This window comes from Sinohyriopsis cumingii, chromosome 4, assembly GCF_028554795.1.
Source record: "Sinohyriopsis cumingii isolate HCF-2022 chromosome 4, ASM2855479v2, whole genome shotgun sequence".
In the NCBI taxonomy this organism is placed as follows: Eukaryota; Metazoa; Mollusca; class Bivalvia; order Unionida; family Unionidae; genus Sinohyriopsis; species Sinohyriopsis cumingii.
Window position 1 is genome coordinate 34562882 of NC_142964.1, and position 18675 is coordinate 34581556.

Here is an 18675-nt window from a genome sequence, read left to right on the forward strand (position 1 = left end):
CCGGTAATCGATTCCATTACTTACAGACCAGCCAATTTCCTTTTTCAGGGCCATCCCGGGTGTGGTTCCGACAGCCCCTAATGCAGCTGCTTTTGCAACTACAGTCGCCAACAGCACAGGAATCACTCCAAGAAATCTAAATTGTATTTTGGGATTTGCATCGCCTTTGACTTTAATGTTATTGATGTGTTCTTTAGTTAGGCCGCATTAAGCTGATTCAGTTGCATTTTAGTTTAACACAGAGGGGGGGGGGGTAATTTCCAGTCAGATTTGTTGGAGAATGTATTGTTGTTACCAGACAACCATTTCTAATTGTTCTCTTTATTCTTGCAAGCTGGTGTTGCCGAAGGCCAATCTTAACTTCATGTTTTGACATTATTTTCGGCCCACTTGGAACAGAGTATATATGTAGTTTTGCACATCTTTCGCAAAGTTAAATTTCCTTATTGCACACCCAGTTTGGAACTATGTTTACAACTTATAAATTATATGAGAATGATTTATTACTATACGTTTTAAACTTTAAAAAATATCAAAACATGTTTGTAAATTTAATACTGGTTAAAAATGGCACTTTTGCTGCTGGGGATAATGGGGCAGTACCATAAGTAACGGCAATGAGATCTGAGTAAGTCATTGATTGTATTTACCCCGAGAAATCAGTTAGGTGAGGTTGACAACACTATTTTGGACCATGAGTTTTCATATGCAGTTGGTGTTTCCAATTGACACCAAATATAAGTGAAGAGACCAAGTACTTTGCGGCTGAAATCTTTCGCTGAAAGTTAAAAAATCCAGACTAAATAAGAAAGACTTAGAGAGTCTTGTGAAGATTGTAGGTATGGTTAGACATGCCTATGGCCACTACGGTGGTCTAGTGGTTAGAGCGTCCGCCTTGGATGCGAGAGGTTGCGGGTTCGAACCCTGGCAGAATCATACCAAAGACTTACAAAAATGGTACTAACAGCTGCCTCACTAGGCGCTCAGCATTAAGACATTAGCGTTAGGACTGGTCAGCCCGGTGTCAGGATAATGTGAGTGGGTGGGACATACGTGCTACATGTCTGCGGCATGATGCCCAAGTGCTAGACATAACTATGAACTGCCACACTGCAGACATTGTAGTGATATGACTGAAAAATTGTTAAAGCTATGTTAAAATCCACATCTCAAACACAGATATGTCTCCACGTTTGAAGAAATCTTGATCCCTCTTTAATCAGACACTTAAACTGGTGCATAACTGATTAATTTAATGAAACCGGATGACGTTTACTTTGAATCGGATCCTCCTAATACAGTGTAGTTACAAAACAGCTATAGACAGATAATTAAGGGACATTAACTGCATCTACAGCATTTGATCAAGAAAGAACTTTTATGCATTTAGCCAATTGACCATCAGCAAGTATATACATATACATTTGTTATAAACATTGATGGTGATACATTTAATACATAATGAAAAACAAATAAATTGAAATTACAAACATTCAAGAGATACTAAAGATATATACTTATGTATACCTAAATTCCCAAGGACAATGATCATACATGCACATATCACAGGAGTCTGACATTTTATCAATAAAGAACAACAAAATCTCGGACAACATGAAATCACCTTATCGGTACTATAAAATGTATAGTACCGATAAATGTGATTTCATGTCAGATTTTGTCGTACTTTATTGATAAAACGTCAGACTCGAGTGGAACATATACACGTGTACATTATATATGTATATGTATATACCCATTGACATGCTTACATAGATGCACATAGATAAATACGCACCGAGCTAGTGATAGGCAAACACACTTACATAAGCATCCATACCTGCATTGAGGTATACAGGGTGCATAATATGAAGTAAGAATACAGCATGCTAATTTGCAACCTGTAAAATACCCCAGAATATGCTTGTTGAATCACATGCCTGAGCTTCAATACAAACTCCTTCGGGAGAAAACACAAAAAGTGTCATCAATATATAAACAGTATTCAGCATGCTTTTACCTCATAGTATCATCAGCATATTATACTTGAATTACGACATAGTCTTCAACAATGTAAAGAAGAATATAAATTTAGGTAGTATTCATCATATTACGTTCAATTAGTGATCTATGAATATAATTTCACAGATTTCCAACCTCAATGGTTTTAGTGGAATTGAGTAACTGGATAAACACCAATAGTAATAAATTCTTCAATGTCATTAATAAACATGGAAAATAAGAAGATCGACAAGTATTCTCCTTGAAGCATGCCAGTTACACATATAAAATCTCCCGATAAGGTATTCTTGAATTTCTCTCTACTGCTGACACTTTTATACATTGATATCCAGTATTAAATATTTAACCTTTTATCCTAATTTAATTTATACCATGAAATATACCATATAACATAACAAACGCCTAACAAAATCACACAAATATGTTTTACGTTAGTTCATATAGTTATTTATGGATTATGGACGTTTCGCCCCATGGACGTTTCGGCCCAGGACATTTCGCCCCACTTCAATGGACATTTCGCCCCATTTCAATGGACATTTCGCCCCACATGGTATATGGACGTTTCGCCCCATGGACGTTTCGGCCCAGGACATTTCGCCCCGCATCAATGGAAATATCGTATATTATAGAAATTCACAAGCATTACACCATTGTCTTCATTTTACTTTAGGGGCCTACCGTTGAGATTTAATTTCATGCCCCATAATCCCATCACTCTCATCCGTTTCAATTACATTCAGCGTGCCGTTATATCAGACAATATTTTCCTTTTTCTTTTTCATTTATGTAATAAGACTGATCAGAAAATTAATATATAGTTTACAGTGATCATTTTCTATGCGGCAGTATTTTTATTTTCGCTGTTACACAAACTAATGAAAACCACTTTTACCGTTTGTAGGAAACTGGCATATCGCCACTTATCAATCATGCTGTTCGTTTACCCAATCAGTGAGCGTAAATTAGACACAACTTAAAAGGGGACTTTGTAATTCTAACAGTCAATATTAAGCTCGTATATATGGAGTTAGGTTTATTCCTTTCGCGAAACATAAAAACTACGATGATTAAAAGACTTGTGGTCGCCCGCAAAATAGCTTTTTTTTTTAAATGTTGAACTTTACTCATTTTTTTCAAGCTCGGGTTAATTGTCTTTTTATCTCCTGCCATTTATTGGCATTGTTACTTTGAATTTTGTAAAACTAGCTATAAATCGGGTCCTAATTACTCGACTGAACTGCTGACAGAAACAATCCAAATTAATGTATTTCATTTCTATAGCCCGATCGTTATACATTACATCTTTTCAAAGCTGTGCACAGAATAGCCCGACATATCGCGAGCAAGGAAAACACGGGGGCGAGGAATGTTAATTGTAATTAACAATAAAGAGATATAAAAATGGTTTCAGAGAATTATATTTTTGAAATATGAAGCATGTATTTGCATTTTTAAATCAACACACATCACTAATCAAAATTACATCTCATAACAAGGTATAGGTGTCAAATTATGATGTGCAAAAGTATACTTCTAAACAGTAACTATCTACGATTTTATTTTTTTTAAAAATGCATGCAAGTAAAACATCAGCTACTACTATACGAAATTGAAATACAAATATACATATTATCTCTACTGAAGTATAATGTTTGCAACATATGGACAACGCAAAAGGCACGTGTATATAAAATATGCCCAGTTTTGGAAAGCAATACTCCGTCCAGCTTTACTGTTGCTATGTCTAACACGGGCCATACAATTTGGCACAGCATTTAAGCAAGGTGTTCGTGCTGATTTGGTGGTTTCCATACTTCTCCCATAACTTGATAAGGCGACCCTGAACTTTTGTTGTCTGTTTCTTTTGATGCCGTCTTATCTTTCCCTCTTGCAATAGACGAACTACATTTCCAATTTCTCTGTCTTCCTTTTAAAGTAAAGTTATGAGGAGATAGAAAGGCAAATTTCCCTTTCTTGCTCTCCTGTTCATACGATTATGCCACCCTTCCACATCATTATTGGTTCGGATGCTTCTGTCATAAACTGACCAGGAGTCAACAGTCCATATGTCATTGTGAATCCAGGTGTCTTCCACATATCGTAGGAATGACTGCACATTCACTGCCTCTGGATCAATTCTTCGTTGTAATTCTGCAAATGACAAAACTATATCCAGCACTAGATATTAATTTCCTTTTTCCTCGAGTGGATCCTGTGGCTACTACTTCAAAGGTTATACGATCCTCAGAATCCACTGGCACTTCTCCATAAACAGTTTCATTCCTAACTGACCTAAAGAAAGGAGAAAAATCGTGATTATCAAAAAACAAATATTTTACATGAACAAAAAATATGCATCAGTAAAATAACACATGTTTACAAGATACCTAACAAGACTGAGTAAAAGAGGATCATTCTTTGATTAGAAGATAGGCTCTATAATGATTTATGTACATCAATATTACTGAAATAAATTGTTGCGATTTTCTGTGCTTTCTTGTCCGCTTCGATTTTTAACTTACGCTTCTTCTTCTTCTGGTGTCAAAGATCTGTGTGGGCGCTCAACGTCAAATGAAGAGATATCGGCTGCAAGTGTTGATGCAGCATCATTGTTGACCATAAACTCGTTCACTTGTTGACTTCTATCCAGCCTGTAATTAGAAATATGTTTGAACTTGTCAGAAAATGTTGAAAACATACAAGCAAATATATAGAAAACCAAGTTTAACTATACCGAATATGGTATTTACACATAAAGACGTATGCAAGCACCCGTACGATTCTAATAAATAAAATTAATGTGGGGCGAAATGTCCTGGGCCGAAACGTCCATGGGGCGAAACGTCCATGTACCATGTGGGGCGAAATGTCCACTGAAGTGGGGCGAAATGTCCACTGAAGTGGGGCGAAATGTCTTGGGCCGAAACGTCCATGGGGCGAAACGTCCAGGTACCGTTATTTATCAACCCCTGTAATGTGAAAATGTTATCAAATGTGGACATATTTTTCCTAAGACCAGCCTGAGCTTCAACACACACGTGGTGATCCTCAACCCAGTTAACAAGTCTGTTCAAGAGCCAAGTAACCATTTTGCCCACACAGATAAAAGGGTGATACCCCTGTAATTAAATACTTTATTTACAAAGCCTTTCTTATCAATAGGTAATAACCATACCTTCAGACCTAAAGCCTGGAAAGCATCCAGTACTGAGATCAACATTCAAAATATGAAGTAAATATGGTCTGAGACCATCCTTGCCATATACCAAAAATTAATAAGGTAGATTAACCGGGACACTACTTTGACCAATCTTTGAATCTTTAATTGTTCTCTGCAAGTCACCTATCGTAATAGAAATGTTTAATTCATCAAGCAAAATATTTTAAGTCACATGTACATAATCATTACAGAAATATATTTCCTCATCGTCTGCAATAAAAAGTTGGTCATCAGGCATACTGGCATGCTTGAAAGGAGCTTCAAATTCATTTAAATATTTTTAAATATACGCCTTACAAGAATATCGCATCTTGACCAAACGTTTCCCGTTTTCTTCGGACTCGTGTTTTTTTCTTTCTTTTTCTTCTGTAAACCCATCCCCATTTGTGAAATTATTTTCGTTTGCTTTTCTATTCACCGACAAATCAAGATGAACTCGAACTCGAATGTCTCCGCTGATGAATATGTTTAGGCATTTAAAGTTTTATATGTTGACCATTTGCTACCGAGCTAATTACATCTGAAAATCTCGTAATCGATTCGTTAATCATTTCATGATTTACATTAATACTTAAACAATTTTCAGTATTCATCGAAATTCTCTCTACTGGTGGAGAGCTTAATTTATCAGTAAATTCATTAATTACAGCAGGCTTCTAAGTATAATTCGAATCAAAAGTACTAGTTTCAGGATTGATACTATTTTTTAAAAAAATAATTATTTATGTTCATAATAAACTTTATCGCACAATGATCAGAATACGAAGGGTGGGCTTACAAGATAAGAATCAAAGGTAACGGCAACTGATTACATATTATATAATCGACTACACTTCCACCTCTCGTGTTTACAGAAGTTCTCACCTATATTTGAATCACAGCCGGCCCATCAAACCATCCCAAAGCTACGAAACACTCCAAACCACCCAAAATCCTCGAAAACACACCAAACCCTGTCGTTACGTATATCAAGAAGTAAAAAAAAAAATACTTTTTTATTTATATAATTTACTGTAATTATCGGCAAAAGTGAAAAAGTGCTTTATAACAAATTTACATAGAAATACATACATACATACAAACATTAAAGAAACTTCACAACAAAAGGAACAAAATGACCATTGAACTTATTCAAACAAACAAGTGCATATTTAGTTTTAGTTAATGCATACATAGGTACATAAATATATACACATAAGCCTACTAAGAATACGTACATACATTCATTCATTCATACATAAATACATGTAAACCTACGAAGACTTCATTACAAGAGAGAAATAAAGGGATACATTATCGTAGAGAACGAGGGACAGAAGGACGGTGGCATTTGGGTAGGAATGCTTTTGGATTATATAGATATATAAATATATAGACTAACAGACATGTAGAAAGACAGATAGACAAATATAATGAACGCACAGACCTATTTACTGAGTGCACGATACTAGAAAACAAGCAACTAAAAATATAAAGGAGAGAAGAAGAGAAATAACTACACTGCTCCATAAATATCTAAATGGACAAATAATACATAGATTGATTCACAGGTACAAGTAAAATCAATCTAAAGCTATCCAGCCCACTATGTAGTCAAAATAATATATGTACATAAATTAGTACTCTTGCTGATCATTATCGTCATAATCATCAACTTTTTATCATCATCATCACGAACAGTATATTGTTTTTTCTGGTCAGTCTGTGGTTCTTGTAAACAATTGTTGTGATATAGAAGTTGCTAAGATTAAATGTTCTGTCCATTTCCACTGGCTGGCACTTCGCATATTTCGACCGCTAGTGATCAGAGCGTCCGCCTCGGAAGCGGGAGGTTGCGGGTTCGAACCCTGGCCAAGTCATGCCAAAGACTTACAAAAATGGTACTGGCATCTGCCTCGCTTGGCGCTCAGCATTAAGAGGTTAGTGTTAGGACTGGTCAGCCTGGTGTCAGGATAATATCATGACTGGGTGGAACATCATGCTACATGTCTGCGGCATGATGCCCCAGTGCTAAACATCACTATAAAAACTGCCACACTGCAGACATCGAAGTGATATGACAGAAAAATTATTAAAGCTAGGTTAAAAATCGAAATCACAGAGAGAGAGAGAGAGGAAATATCATATCTTTCATCTGGTCTGAAATATAACAGATGACTGATGGGACTTTATTTTTATGAGGTGTAATTGTTTGAACGAGAGGGTGGCGATTTATCATTCCAGCTGCTTCCAGTAGTCCTTCAAAGTAAGACCTATCATATGTTACGTATGGTTTAGTGCCATCACTCCCACCCCCAAGCAAAATTAGCAGGTGATGCGTCTTACGTTGTAGGACTATTACTTCCAGCAGGTAATCGGCAATATTGGCAATGTTTGACGTGACTTTCTTAGCCTTTATCTGATCACAGTAATTTTATTTCTGATAACTTCGTCATCATGTACACATTTCTTGATAGATATTTCTCGGCTTACGATTGAAGTTTTTCGTCTACATTATTTTGTCAGATGTTGAGTTACCGCTGAAAGAAACGAACAAAGATTACATTCACATTTCTATTATATAAATCGTGGATCAAGTATGTAATGGGCTAAGTACAGTATAGTCCGAGTTGGGTAGGCCAGTTTTGTTATGGACCGAGAAAGTTATTGGGCATACTCCTCACTAGACCAAGTAGTCCCGGGGCCTGCAGTTGAATATGTGTTAACTGATTACACTATTTAGTACCTTTTGCATTTTTCTGCATGTTAATAATTAATACACCGGCATTGCAGCTGATTAACACTTGGTAAGTTTAAATAGTTTATAAACACGCATACAGATATCTTCGCTAGCCAAGGTTCTGACAACCATATCTGAGCATTTTATAGTTTATTTCTACTGATTTTGGGATTGTATGTTCCACGTTGTGTGAAGTTAATAAACTGATAAATTTTGGGTAACTACCCGTTGATCCAGCATTCGTAATGTTTAAGCAGAATTTCATGAATTGTTATGTTTTAGGTTTTAAGTTTTGTAACTACTGATCAACTTGTACCTGTATTAATCGGATTAATTGAGAGTAATTGTAAGGAAGTTAAATTTCATTGCTGAAACACTGGCTGCATACATAGGAACTGTCAACATTCCGAAATATTCCAAACTCCTCAGAATTTAAATTTTCACAACTTGAATGAAGCCACTGGCGGCAAGAGTCACACAAAAATGTAGTCTTTAACGCAATCCAAATGAGAGGAACCGCAAAGCCAGAATACAGTTCTTCTCGAACACGTAATTTTGAAGTCATTTTTCAAGGAAAATTATCCTGATACTACTGATATAATAATTTAACACCGAAAACTCCTAAAAAAACTTAAGCACAGTACGTTTCATTAACTTTATATCCCGCTTACGAGAGGGTTTGTGGTTATTCGAGGGTTTGGGGTGTCTAGTGTAATTTCAGTAACTTGTATAAATACAAATTATTTTTATTTATTTCTTTATATAAACGTAACAAGAGGGTTTTGGGGTGATTCGTGGGTTTGGTTTGGGATGTTTCGTGTAATTTTAGTAACTTGTATAAATAAAAAGTAGCTTTATTGTATTTCTTTACATATACGTAACAAGAGGGTTTTGGGGTGATTCGTGGGTTTGGGTTGGTTTGGAGTAGTTTGTGGTGTTTCGAAGGTTTGGGGTTGTTTGTGGTGTTTCGATGGACCCGAATTCTGGCATGCTCACCCGTATGCCGAAAAATCAGACCCTCATCCGAGATGATACTGATTGGCGGTTTAGGGACTTATATCGCCTAGTCTATTCATAAAAACCTGCAAAGGTTTACTGCCAATTTTGGTTAGTTTTCATTACATACTAAGGAGCAACTCACGAAATCCAATAGATGTCGCTAGGACAAAGCACTAACATATCTGTTCGATCCACCAGGTGTAGCTAGAGCTAACATATCGCAACCTTGGCTAGCGAAGATGTAATCCGACGTACATGGCAGAATTGTGGAACACGTCGTTAATCCAACAGACAGACGGTATACCTGTATTACCGTGATCATCTGCTACAAAGTCAGACATTGTGTTAGTCCTAGCCCTCCCCCCTCTTTTTTTTTTTTTTTTTTTTTTATTTATACCAACAATCGCATCTCGTTAAGCTATCAATACGCGTTATGTGATCATTCAGTCTTTCAAAAACACTAATATCAATCATGTCTTGACGACTTGAGTCTTCGGCCACAGAGCAACATAAATACGTATAAATATATTTATCAAGTTTTTTTTTATTTAAAAAATCAGATCTTAACACACAATGAACAATCAGAATCAGAATGAATTAATTTTATACCTTATGCAATTGAATTATTGAAGTAAAATAGTAATCCTACGGAATCTCTCATCGGTAACTTTTCTTTCTTTGAGCTCGATGCAATGCAAAAAAAAAAAAGTTAAAAAGCTCGTTTGTCCAAGTGTCCGTGAAAAGAATATCTTTAGTTTGAAACAGTAGTTTAAATTCTTCTAGTTTTCATTCATTTAGCGATTTACTTGAGAGTTCTTGTACATTGAACAGAACGATTCGTAATAATGTCTTCTTCATTGTTTCTTCATGGAGTTGTTTTTGTGGCATTCGTCCTCCTGTATACTATAGCCTTGGTGGAAGCCTCGTATCTTTCCCCGCGCTCTGCATTTCACTAATGGAACGGTGTTACGGTTTGGGGGTATATTCTGACTAGGTACCGTATATGACGACAAACGCGTATTTGAAGCACGCGCTTTTGATTATCCAAGAATTGATTGAGTGGGCTGAATGTTCTGGTTTTGATTAGAAACACGTCCATTGTCATTATTTTGTACATATACTGGTCATTTGTGAGAATAATCCATCACTTTTGGAGTCACAAAGTTATTATTTCTGGTCGCTTTCTGCTGCCCTCTTCGATGCTTTGATAAAGCAACCATTCTAAATCATCAAGACTCTCAGATTATGTTGGCTTATCATCGTCAACCTCCTGGTCTGGTCCAATAGTTGCGTCAAGATAATGACCTAACGGAGCAAAACGGTTTGTATGACCTCTGATAACATGGCCAGGGTTTCGATATTTATGAGTAGAGACAACTGGAGCAAATACCACTGCTGAACGATCTTGCTGAACAGCTTTTGACAGTGGATGAAAAACAATCTCTCCCACTTCAATACCCGTTCCTCATTCCCGAGATCAAGACCGCTAAAAACGCAGCGACTTCCCTTCAACACTTCCTTCAAGTATGAGAACATCATCTCGTGCTCTAGAATTCCATCAACAACAAGTTTAGATGGGAATCTAAAAGAGGCAAGTTTACCGTTCCGTTTCCAGCTTATATCTTGGCCATAAATATTTTCCTCGCTTCGGCAATCTCCTTGGGATAATCCCTACGAATTTGTACCAACTTATTGAGATTTTATTTTAGCGCTATTCATGGTCAATTCGGTTTCCTGATAATCCCTGAGCGCAGCAATTATAGGACGATTGTATCATTTTTATTCGTGACCAGAACCACAAGTCATGCGCTTTGTATGTTGATCTCCTCGTGGGTCAAGGTCAGCATGATAGCCAAGAAAATGCTTAATCATGTCGATATAATTTTCGCCACATGCCTCATGTATCCCTCTGAATAAAAGATTCCATCACCTGCTTCTCGCTTCCAGGTCTCTCGACTTGTGTTACATCAACTTTACATTTCTGCTGATAGTTTCGTTCTGCGCATGCAGGTCGCCAAGCATGCGTTCACTAGCTGATACATGTTCACTCAAGCTCTCAATGTTTGATAACTTCGAGAACCGAGCTACTAATTTTTCATTCAAAGACATGTTTTTGAACGAATCTAAATCCACAGCATAACTAGGCCTGATCACATCAGAGACACGGTTCCCTCTAGTAGTAGTTTTCCTCTTCGTTATCTTCAAAGTTTGCCAAGCCGATTCTCTCGATTCGACAACATGTTCTGCACGTGGCGCTCTCTTGGACAATTTTGATCTTCAGAACAGTTTGCTAATTGCCACAAAGTGCTGAATTCTAGGCGCAATGACCATAAATAACAAGGTTCAATAAATCGGAGGAAAAAGAGTAAACTGATGTCGTACCCAGCTGCAGCACCGACGACACAGAAAAGAAATATTCCACAGTTCCACAGCGTTAATGATCTAAAAAAAAATTCTTATATATTTTTCATGAGCACGTTTAGGAGGACGAATTTGTCTATTAATATTACCACAGTAAATATGGGGATAAAACTGACAAACAATTGCAAGTTAAAATGTAGACGTATTACAGAGAGCAGCAGTTATTTTGAATATGACGTAAAGTTAGAGAAATAAACATCTTGTTTACATTTTAAATTCTTGCATTTATTCAAGTAGAAAATAAATTGATGAAAACAGAGCAATATTGTTAAGACTTTTCTTGTTAAGAAATATCCAAATGACTCCTAAAAATGTGGTCCTATGTTAGAAAGAGACATAATCTTCATTTTGTAAAATAAAAAGATATGTCTAAATTATCACTGTAAGTTAAATGAATCAAGAATTTCTTGAAAAGAAAACATAAAAATTAAAAGTTTGAAAGTACTATAAAATAATGGACGTTCTTTATAAAATTTTTTAATGTTTTTAAATACTTTTATTCTGTGGAATTTGCCCTGAAATTTATATGGAAGTAGAGTGTGTATTCAGTTAGTCTGGTAAATGAAAAAGGGTCACTTACTGGTCCAAACCATAATCCATTAGAGAAGTAAGGAAAGATTCGTTTGCCTATGACTGCAGTCTAAAGCAATCCAAACATCCCATACAACATTTTAAAAACATTCAAATTTTAAAAGTGAATCATCATCTCGCAATGCAGACAGATTGATGACACAACTGCCAGGGGCGTATTAACCATTAAGCAGACTAAGCACGTGCTTAGGGCACCAGGGCCAAAGTGGGCACCACAAAGTTGAGAAAAGGGTGAGAAAAAAAGAAAGAAAAAACGAATGAAGATTTGTATTAAAAAAAAAATTGATAAAACTAGTGCAAATTGATCATAATGTTCTGTTTCTTGATCATGGTGCACTCTAGGGTTATCTTCCCAGGTGTACGTGGAAAGGACGGGGGCACCAAGATTTGTCAGTGCTTAGGGCACCAGTGAGCCTTAATCCGCCCCTGACAACTGCACAGTATATCTAGGCCTAGTTCCTGTTGCGTATGTCACATGGGGATTTTTCAGGCGTTGTACAATATCTATCATTATGCACAAATTGCCGAATTCATGTTTCTATATGTATACTCTACAAAAATTGAAAAGAGTGTGTGACTAAAATGGGAATATGCAATAAATACAAAAACACGTGTTTTGTTCCAAGTCGCAGAGAGAACTCTTTTGATACGGAGTAGTAATATACATCTCGGCCTTGTGGCCTCGACGTATTCCTCCGCTGCATCAAACTCGTTATTTCCGCCTACTCGGAATAAAACTCGCGTGTAGTTTTGTTTACGTATTTTTTATCCTTTAATCACATGTTTGACAGCATACCAACGCGGCGGTCAAATGGAATGTTGTGAAATACAATCCAGCCAAATCGAACATTCGGAAAAATTTCGGATAAAAAAGTGCCATGTTATAGTTATTTACTGGCGTATGTGAATTTGTCAAGCATATGTATTCCTTTACTTGGCTGCGTATCACGCTACGATTTTCAGGAGCGCACTTGTTTCCTGGCTATAATTTCCCTAACGTTTAAAGTATTTTCTTCGTTTGTTGAATGAGTGTGTTTCATGTTTGCTGCTTTCTCCCTCAGATACCAATAATATTGCTAGTAAATCGCTGGCTTCGGTTTGAACACTTTTGATTTGTATCAATGGGCTTTCAAATGTTAGCACGATGTCTATAACAGTATCAGCTATAGATCTAGTGTAGGCTTAATCATCCTACTTTAGTCATAGCTTTTAAATTCCAACTTATACAACAGTTAACATACTGTTACACATATCAAATTCATATACTATAAGGTGTTGGCCATTTAATTTTCGGGAACGGGTGGGGTGGGACAGTGATTTTCTTTTGAAATGAAATACACTGCGTTATTTTTTATTTATATTTAATTGACTTTTAACTCAACCACGGTACCACCACCACTGCACGCGAGGGTTATATTACAGTGCGTGAGAAAGTAACGACTCACTTTCTGAATAAATAGTGCACTATAATTTATAGTACCGATTAGGTGATTTCATGTTGTCAGGGATTTCATCGTACTTTATTGATGAAACGTCAGACTCCTGTGTAATAGTGCTACCATACGTTGTTACGAAAATTGTGGACCTGTTTATATGATTGGAATGGAAATAATCTCTTACAATATGATGCATTACTATTCATATGTGTACATAACATTTAAAAGAGAGCATTTATTGTTGTTTTTTTCAAGACATTCGGGGACTGCACCTGACATTACCAGAGCAAGCGAGTACATGAAGGTTTCAAAGTGCCCGCTTGGTGCTCGTCTAGAAACTAAGGCTGCAACATGTAAACGGCTTTGTGTCGGTCACATGCGAAGGCCATTTTTTAACCAAGGTTGGAAGTAAAAGTAAAGCGAAACGGTGAAAAATACCTACTATTTAATTTTTTAAAAAAATCAACCTGAGAAAACATTTTCATAACTGTTCACATGCTATTAGATACTCATAGTATGAGGCACCGAAGCGGACTAAAGCTGGTCCAATGAGAAAGTTACAGTTGAAATTTCGATGTCGTATGTCGAGAAATCCAATATCACGTGTTGTATCAAACTGAATGTCCTTAAAGTTTCATTTCTATATCGAAAATTTAGATTTTCTATGTTGAATTAAACAGTGTTGGTTTATAGTTCTATTTCTTATTTCGACGTTTTACAGTGTATATTTTGAATCGCACAGCGGTGGTTGAAATTTCAAAATCATATGCCGAGAATCCCGAATTCACACGTTGAATGTTACAGTTTGTGATGAAAGTTCCATTTCATATGACGAGTATTTAAATTTCATCTATTGAATTTCACAGCAACGAGAAGCCGCCTCCTTGTTTAAAAATAACGCGGTCGTTCACGAGAGCGACCTCTAGCGAAGAAACTTTTAGTAATTCTCGACCTGTGAATGGTAATTTTCAAACTGTAGGCCTAAATGCATGAAATGTAATGACGCCTCGTAATTGAATACACGAATGATGTATCTTAATACTCGATATTATTTTGAATTATTAAATTGGACATTGTGTAATGTTATTTTTAACACCAACACATCATTTCACCATATAAAAATGAAATTCTGACAAGAACAATAAAATGTCCAACCACCGCTGTGTAATTCAACAGATACAATAAAAAAAACTCTACATATTAAATGGAACTTTCAGCACAATCAATGAAACTCTTGACATATCACATTAAAATTTCAACAACCGCTGTGTAATTCAGAAGATACAATCTAAAAGCTAGACATTGGACATCGAATTTTCAACCAGCGCTGTGTAATTCAACAGACGAAATCTAAATACTCAGCATATGAAACGGAAATTTCAACATAAACTTTTTCAATCAAAACCTAAATTAGGAATTCTCGACGTATGACATTGAAATTTCAATCCCCGCCATGTAATTCAAACGACACAATCTAAAACCTCGAGAGAAAATATAACCTTCGCCTACTACTCTTTAATTCAACAGCTACAATCTAAATTCTCGACCTAGAAAATCGAAATTTTAGTACAAGCATTTTTATCACTGTCTTCACCAAAAAATGAGCCAGCCTAGATGGACAACATTATCTTAGAATGCTGACAGTGAACTCTTAAATGAAACTGGTGTTCGAAGTGACATCAAACGAGAGAGAGAGAGAGAGAGAGAGAGAGAGAGAGAGAGAGCATGTTCAACAATGGGTGTGTGTTATGACAGAAATCATTCATGTAGAAATCTGTTATTTTAAGAATACATGAAGCTGTCATTTGTAAACAACATATTGCGTAGCTAATTTCTGTTCATGGTTAAATTATATTTTTAGATAATTATAAGTTGTAAGCAACATGTTTACTTGAATTTGAGTTCAGGTCAAACGACTTTTCCCTTGGAGAAACCATTGTCTACCTTATGTTTTTTTTTCTTCTGGTGGATTCGATAGAAGTAAACAGACCTGACCTTGTTTACAGTTTTGATTAATTTTCCATTAAAATGACGGATTATTTTCTGATTTTGTTTTGGCGAGTTAGGTCAAGTGGGGATGTATATAAGTCTGATTACATCAACAATATTTATTCATATTTTATTATTGTTCTGTGTTAGAATCAATGTTGACTTGCAGTCTGGTATAATTTGATAGGATTTGTTTATTCATTGGAATTACAAAGTGCATGTTGACTTTTGAACTAAATCACTATATTAGCATTATTTCGAATTTATTCAAAGAACATTCTGGATTATGTCATTGTGATTCATCAAGACTGTTAGCACATCGACACATTCAAGTCTACGAGCACATCAGCACATTAAATACAGGATTTCATTCGGAACAATCTGTACTCTTGAACTGTGATATCACGTGACTATTTGATCTATGTCATCATTGACATGTAGGTTACGAGATTTGTGTAGTCATGTGACTCTGAATGCAAATGAGTTCCAAGTCAAATTTCATCCAAGCCATAGTTTCGGTTAGTCTGTCAACGGATTAAAGAAATAAACAATGCTATACTCGCAATTTCTGAGAAAATAACTCATATTCCTATCGATTTCATGCAGGTATATCTTTTCTTTTTCCTTTGGAGCACCAGACAGATGCGCACCCCCCTTTCCAAAAAATAAGTGTTTTATGTGTTTGTTTTTCCCCCGAAAGGTGTGTGTGTGTGTATGTGTGTGTGTGTGTGTTTCCTTTTTATAAAAGAATTTTGATAAAAAAATTATATAATGTCAAAGTTTTGATGGGGTATTTTTCCTAGTGTAATCTATGGGTTTTTCATCTGATCTAGACTTCAGTGTTCTAATCGAAATCCCTTCCCTTTTTATTTGAAAGTGACCTTTGCTATGGGTCCCCTACGTCCTGTGAATGCTATATGTGTATTTGCTATCTTGTTTGTGTGCTACAGATACGTGTGTTACGACAGCAGTTGGATCAAATCTTCCCTCCACTTTCCGTATGGTTTGATTGATTTGGTTTTGATTTGAGGAGAGAAAATAGAAGAAAACAAAGAAGAATGGGAGAGAGCCGGTTTTTTTTTCTTCTTCTCCATTCTTTGTTTTTTTAATTTAAGTTATAGGTTTCAATTTCGATTTGAATTTCAATTTAAATGGGAACTGATGCATTCTATGGGATTTAGATAAAATAAATCCTATTGTTTTATCTGCGTGTTCATGGTGTGATAGACAGACGTACCTCGTTTAGATAACCACATTTCTTGTATTGCTTCTTCTAAACTCTGGGCATAGTCATGTCCATCGGTATGGTCTAATTGGTCGAAATGGTGCTAGAAGGCATAGACGGTATCATTTAAGGACAGGAAGAAAAGAAAAAAAGAAACAAAAAGGGAACGTTTTAGTTGGTTAGTACCTATATGTTATATGTGTAACCACTAATACTATATTCTTCATATATCCCGTTGTTGTGTCTTGTATGTCCATGGTCCAAGTATGGGTTTTTCTGAGACTCACATGCCTGTTCACTTCGCGTAGCGCCATGTGGCATAGCCCTTTGACGCCTGTGCCTCATACTTCTCTCATACGTAGGTTCCCTGTATCCCTATATTATAATGAAATCAAAACAAAAGGGAACTTATATTGGTTTTAGTTATATTAGTGGCCTTGATTCCCATTGATTGTAGTGTTGATTATTTTGTTAGCTGTTTTCTACGAGGCATCGGAGGAACAATTATATTCCTGTTGTTATGAGTTTATTTTATTTATTTCCATGAGGCGAGAGACGAGGTCAAGGTTCCATCCCGTGCATAGACGGTACTCTCCCCTACGTGGGAGGTAAACCGAAGCCCTCTCCCCATCTTTCCCTCCCACCTGCTTTTAGTGTCCAATAGTAATTACTTGTCCACAGGCCATCATAGTCTTTGTTATGTAGTATGTTATTTTCATTACTGTTTTTTTCTATATAAAACCTTCCGTCTAAATATAGTGCATTGCTCTTCCGATACCTCTATTCTTTTATATTTTTTTTTACAAATCTCCATAATTAGCCTTAATATTTCGGGTTGCTGTTTGTGACATTGGACCATTGTGTGGTACTTGGTAAAATCCGCCCGTTTACACAAAGGGCATTTTGGTATGACTCCAATCATACGCCTCCTCACAGCAACTTCACCAGTTAACCATGCATTGTGCATGCATTTGAATATTAGGCTTTGTATTTTAGCGAGTTAATTTTAGCCCAGTGCCCCCATGCTCTGTCCCAATTGACTTCAATATGTTCCTGTTCTATTTTGTACCGTATTTTTTTTATTTTGTTAGTAATCTCTTCCTTTATAAGTTTTATCTTTGCTTATCTCCCATAATTCTTTTTTTTTTTCATCTCTATACTTTACTAGAAGCTTATTTATGTACCTAAATTTTCTAGGAAATTCCAATCTTTTTGTTAGTTTATATATATATATATATATATATATATATATATATATATATATATATATATATATATATATATATATATATATATATATATATATATATATATATATAATGGAAAACCCAAACCAATATATGTATAATCCCTCCCATGGCGATCTTGGATCCGAATTTGTCACTTTCATTATGTTTAGTATGTTTGTCCATTTAATTAGTAATGGGCAAGGTAAGGCTATCCCTCCTCTTGTTTTTGCTCTATAGACATTTTTTATATATTAATATAATGGGTTTTATAGCCCCATATGTATTTAATTATTTCATTATTTAACTTGTCTAATTTTCTGTTGTCTATATCAATTGATTTCAGTGTATAATTTATATTAGAATACATATAAGTTTTGGCCACCTGGGCCAACTCCAGTATGCACAATGGCGTGAGTGTCCAGATGTTTATGTTTTCTTCTATTTGTTTTTCCATCATTTTATAGTTTTCTTTTTCTTCTCCCTGTTCAAAATGTGTCCCTAGAACATTGACCCGGTCTTTTATTAACTGTGAGGTAATCCTGGGTGATTTCCCCACCAGTTTCTTATTTTTAAATATCTCAGTTTTGTCATGATTTATCTTTTACCCTGATGCTTTTCCAAATGATTTGAATCTTTTTTCAAAGTGTTTAAATGAATTTAGGTCTCTTATAAAGTTTTTACAATCATCTGGGTGTTGGACCATTTTCAGTTCTTCTTTTAGATTCGGGATTTCTATTCCCTCTATTTCCTTGTTTTGTCTTATTTTGTTACTTAAGATTTCAATTGCTATTACGTATAATAACATATTAACATTGACAGTT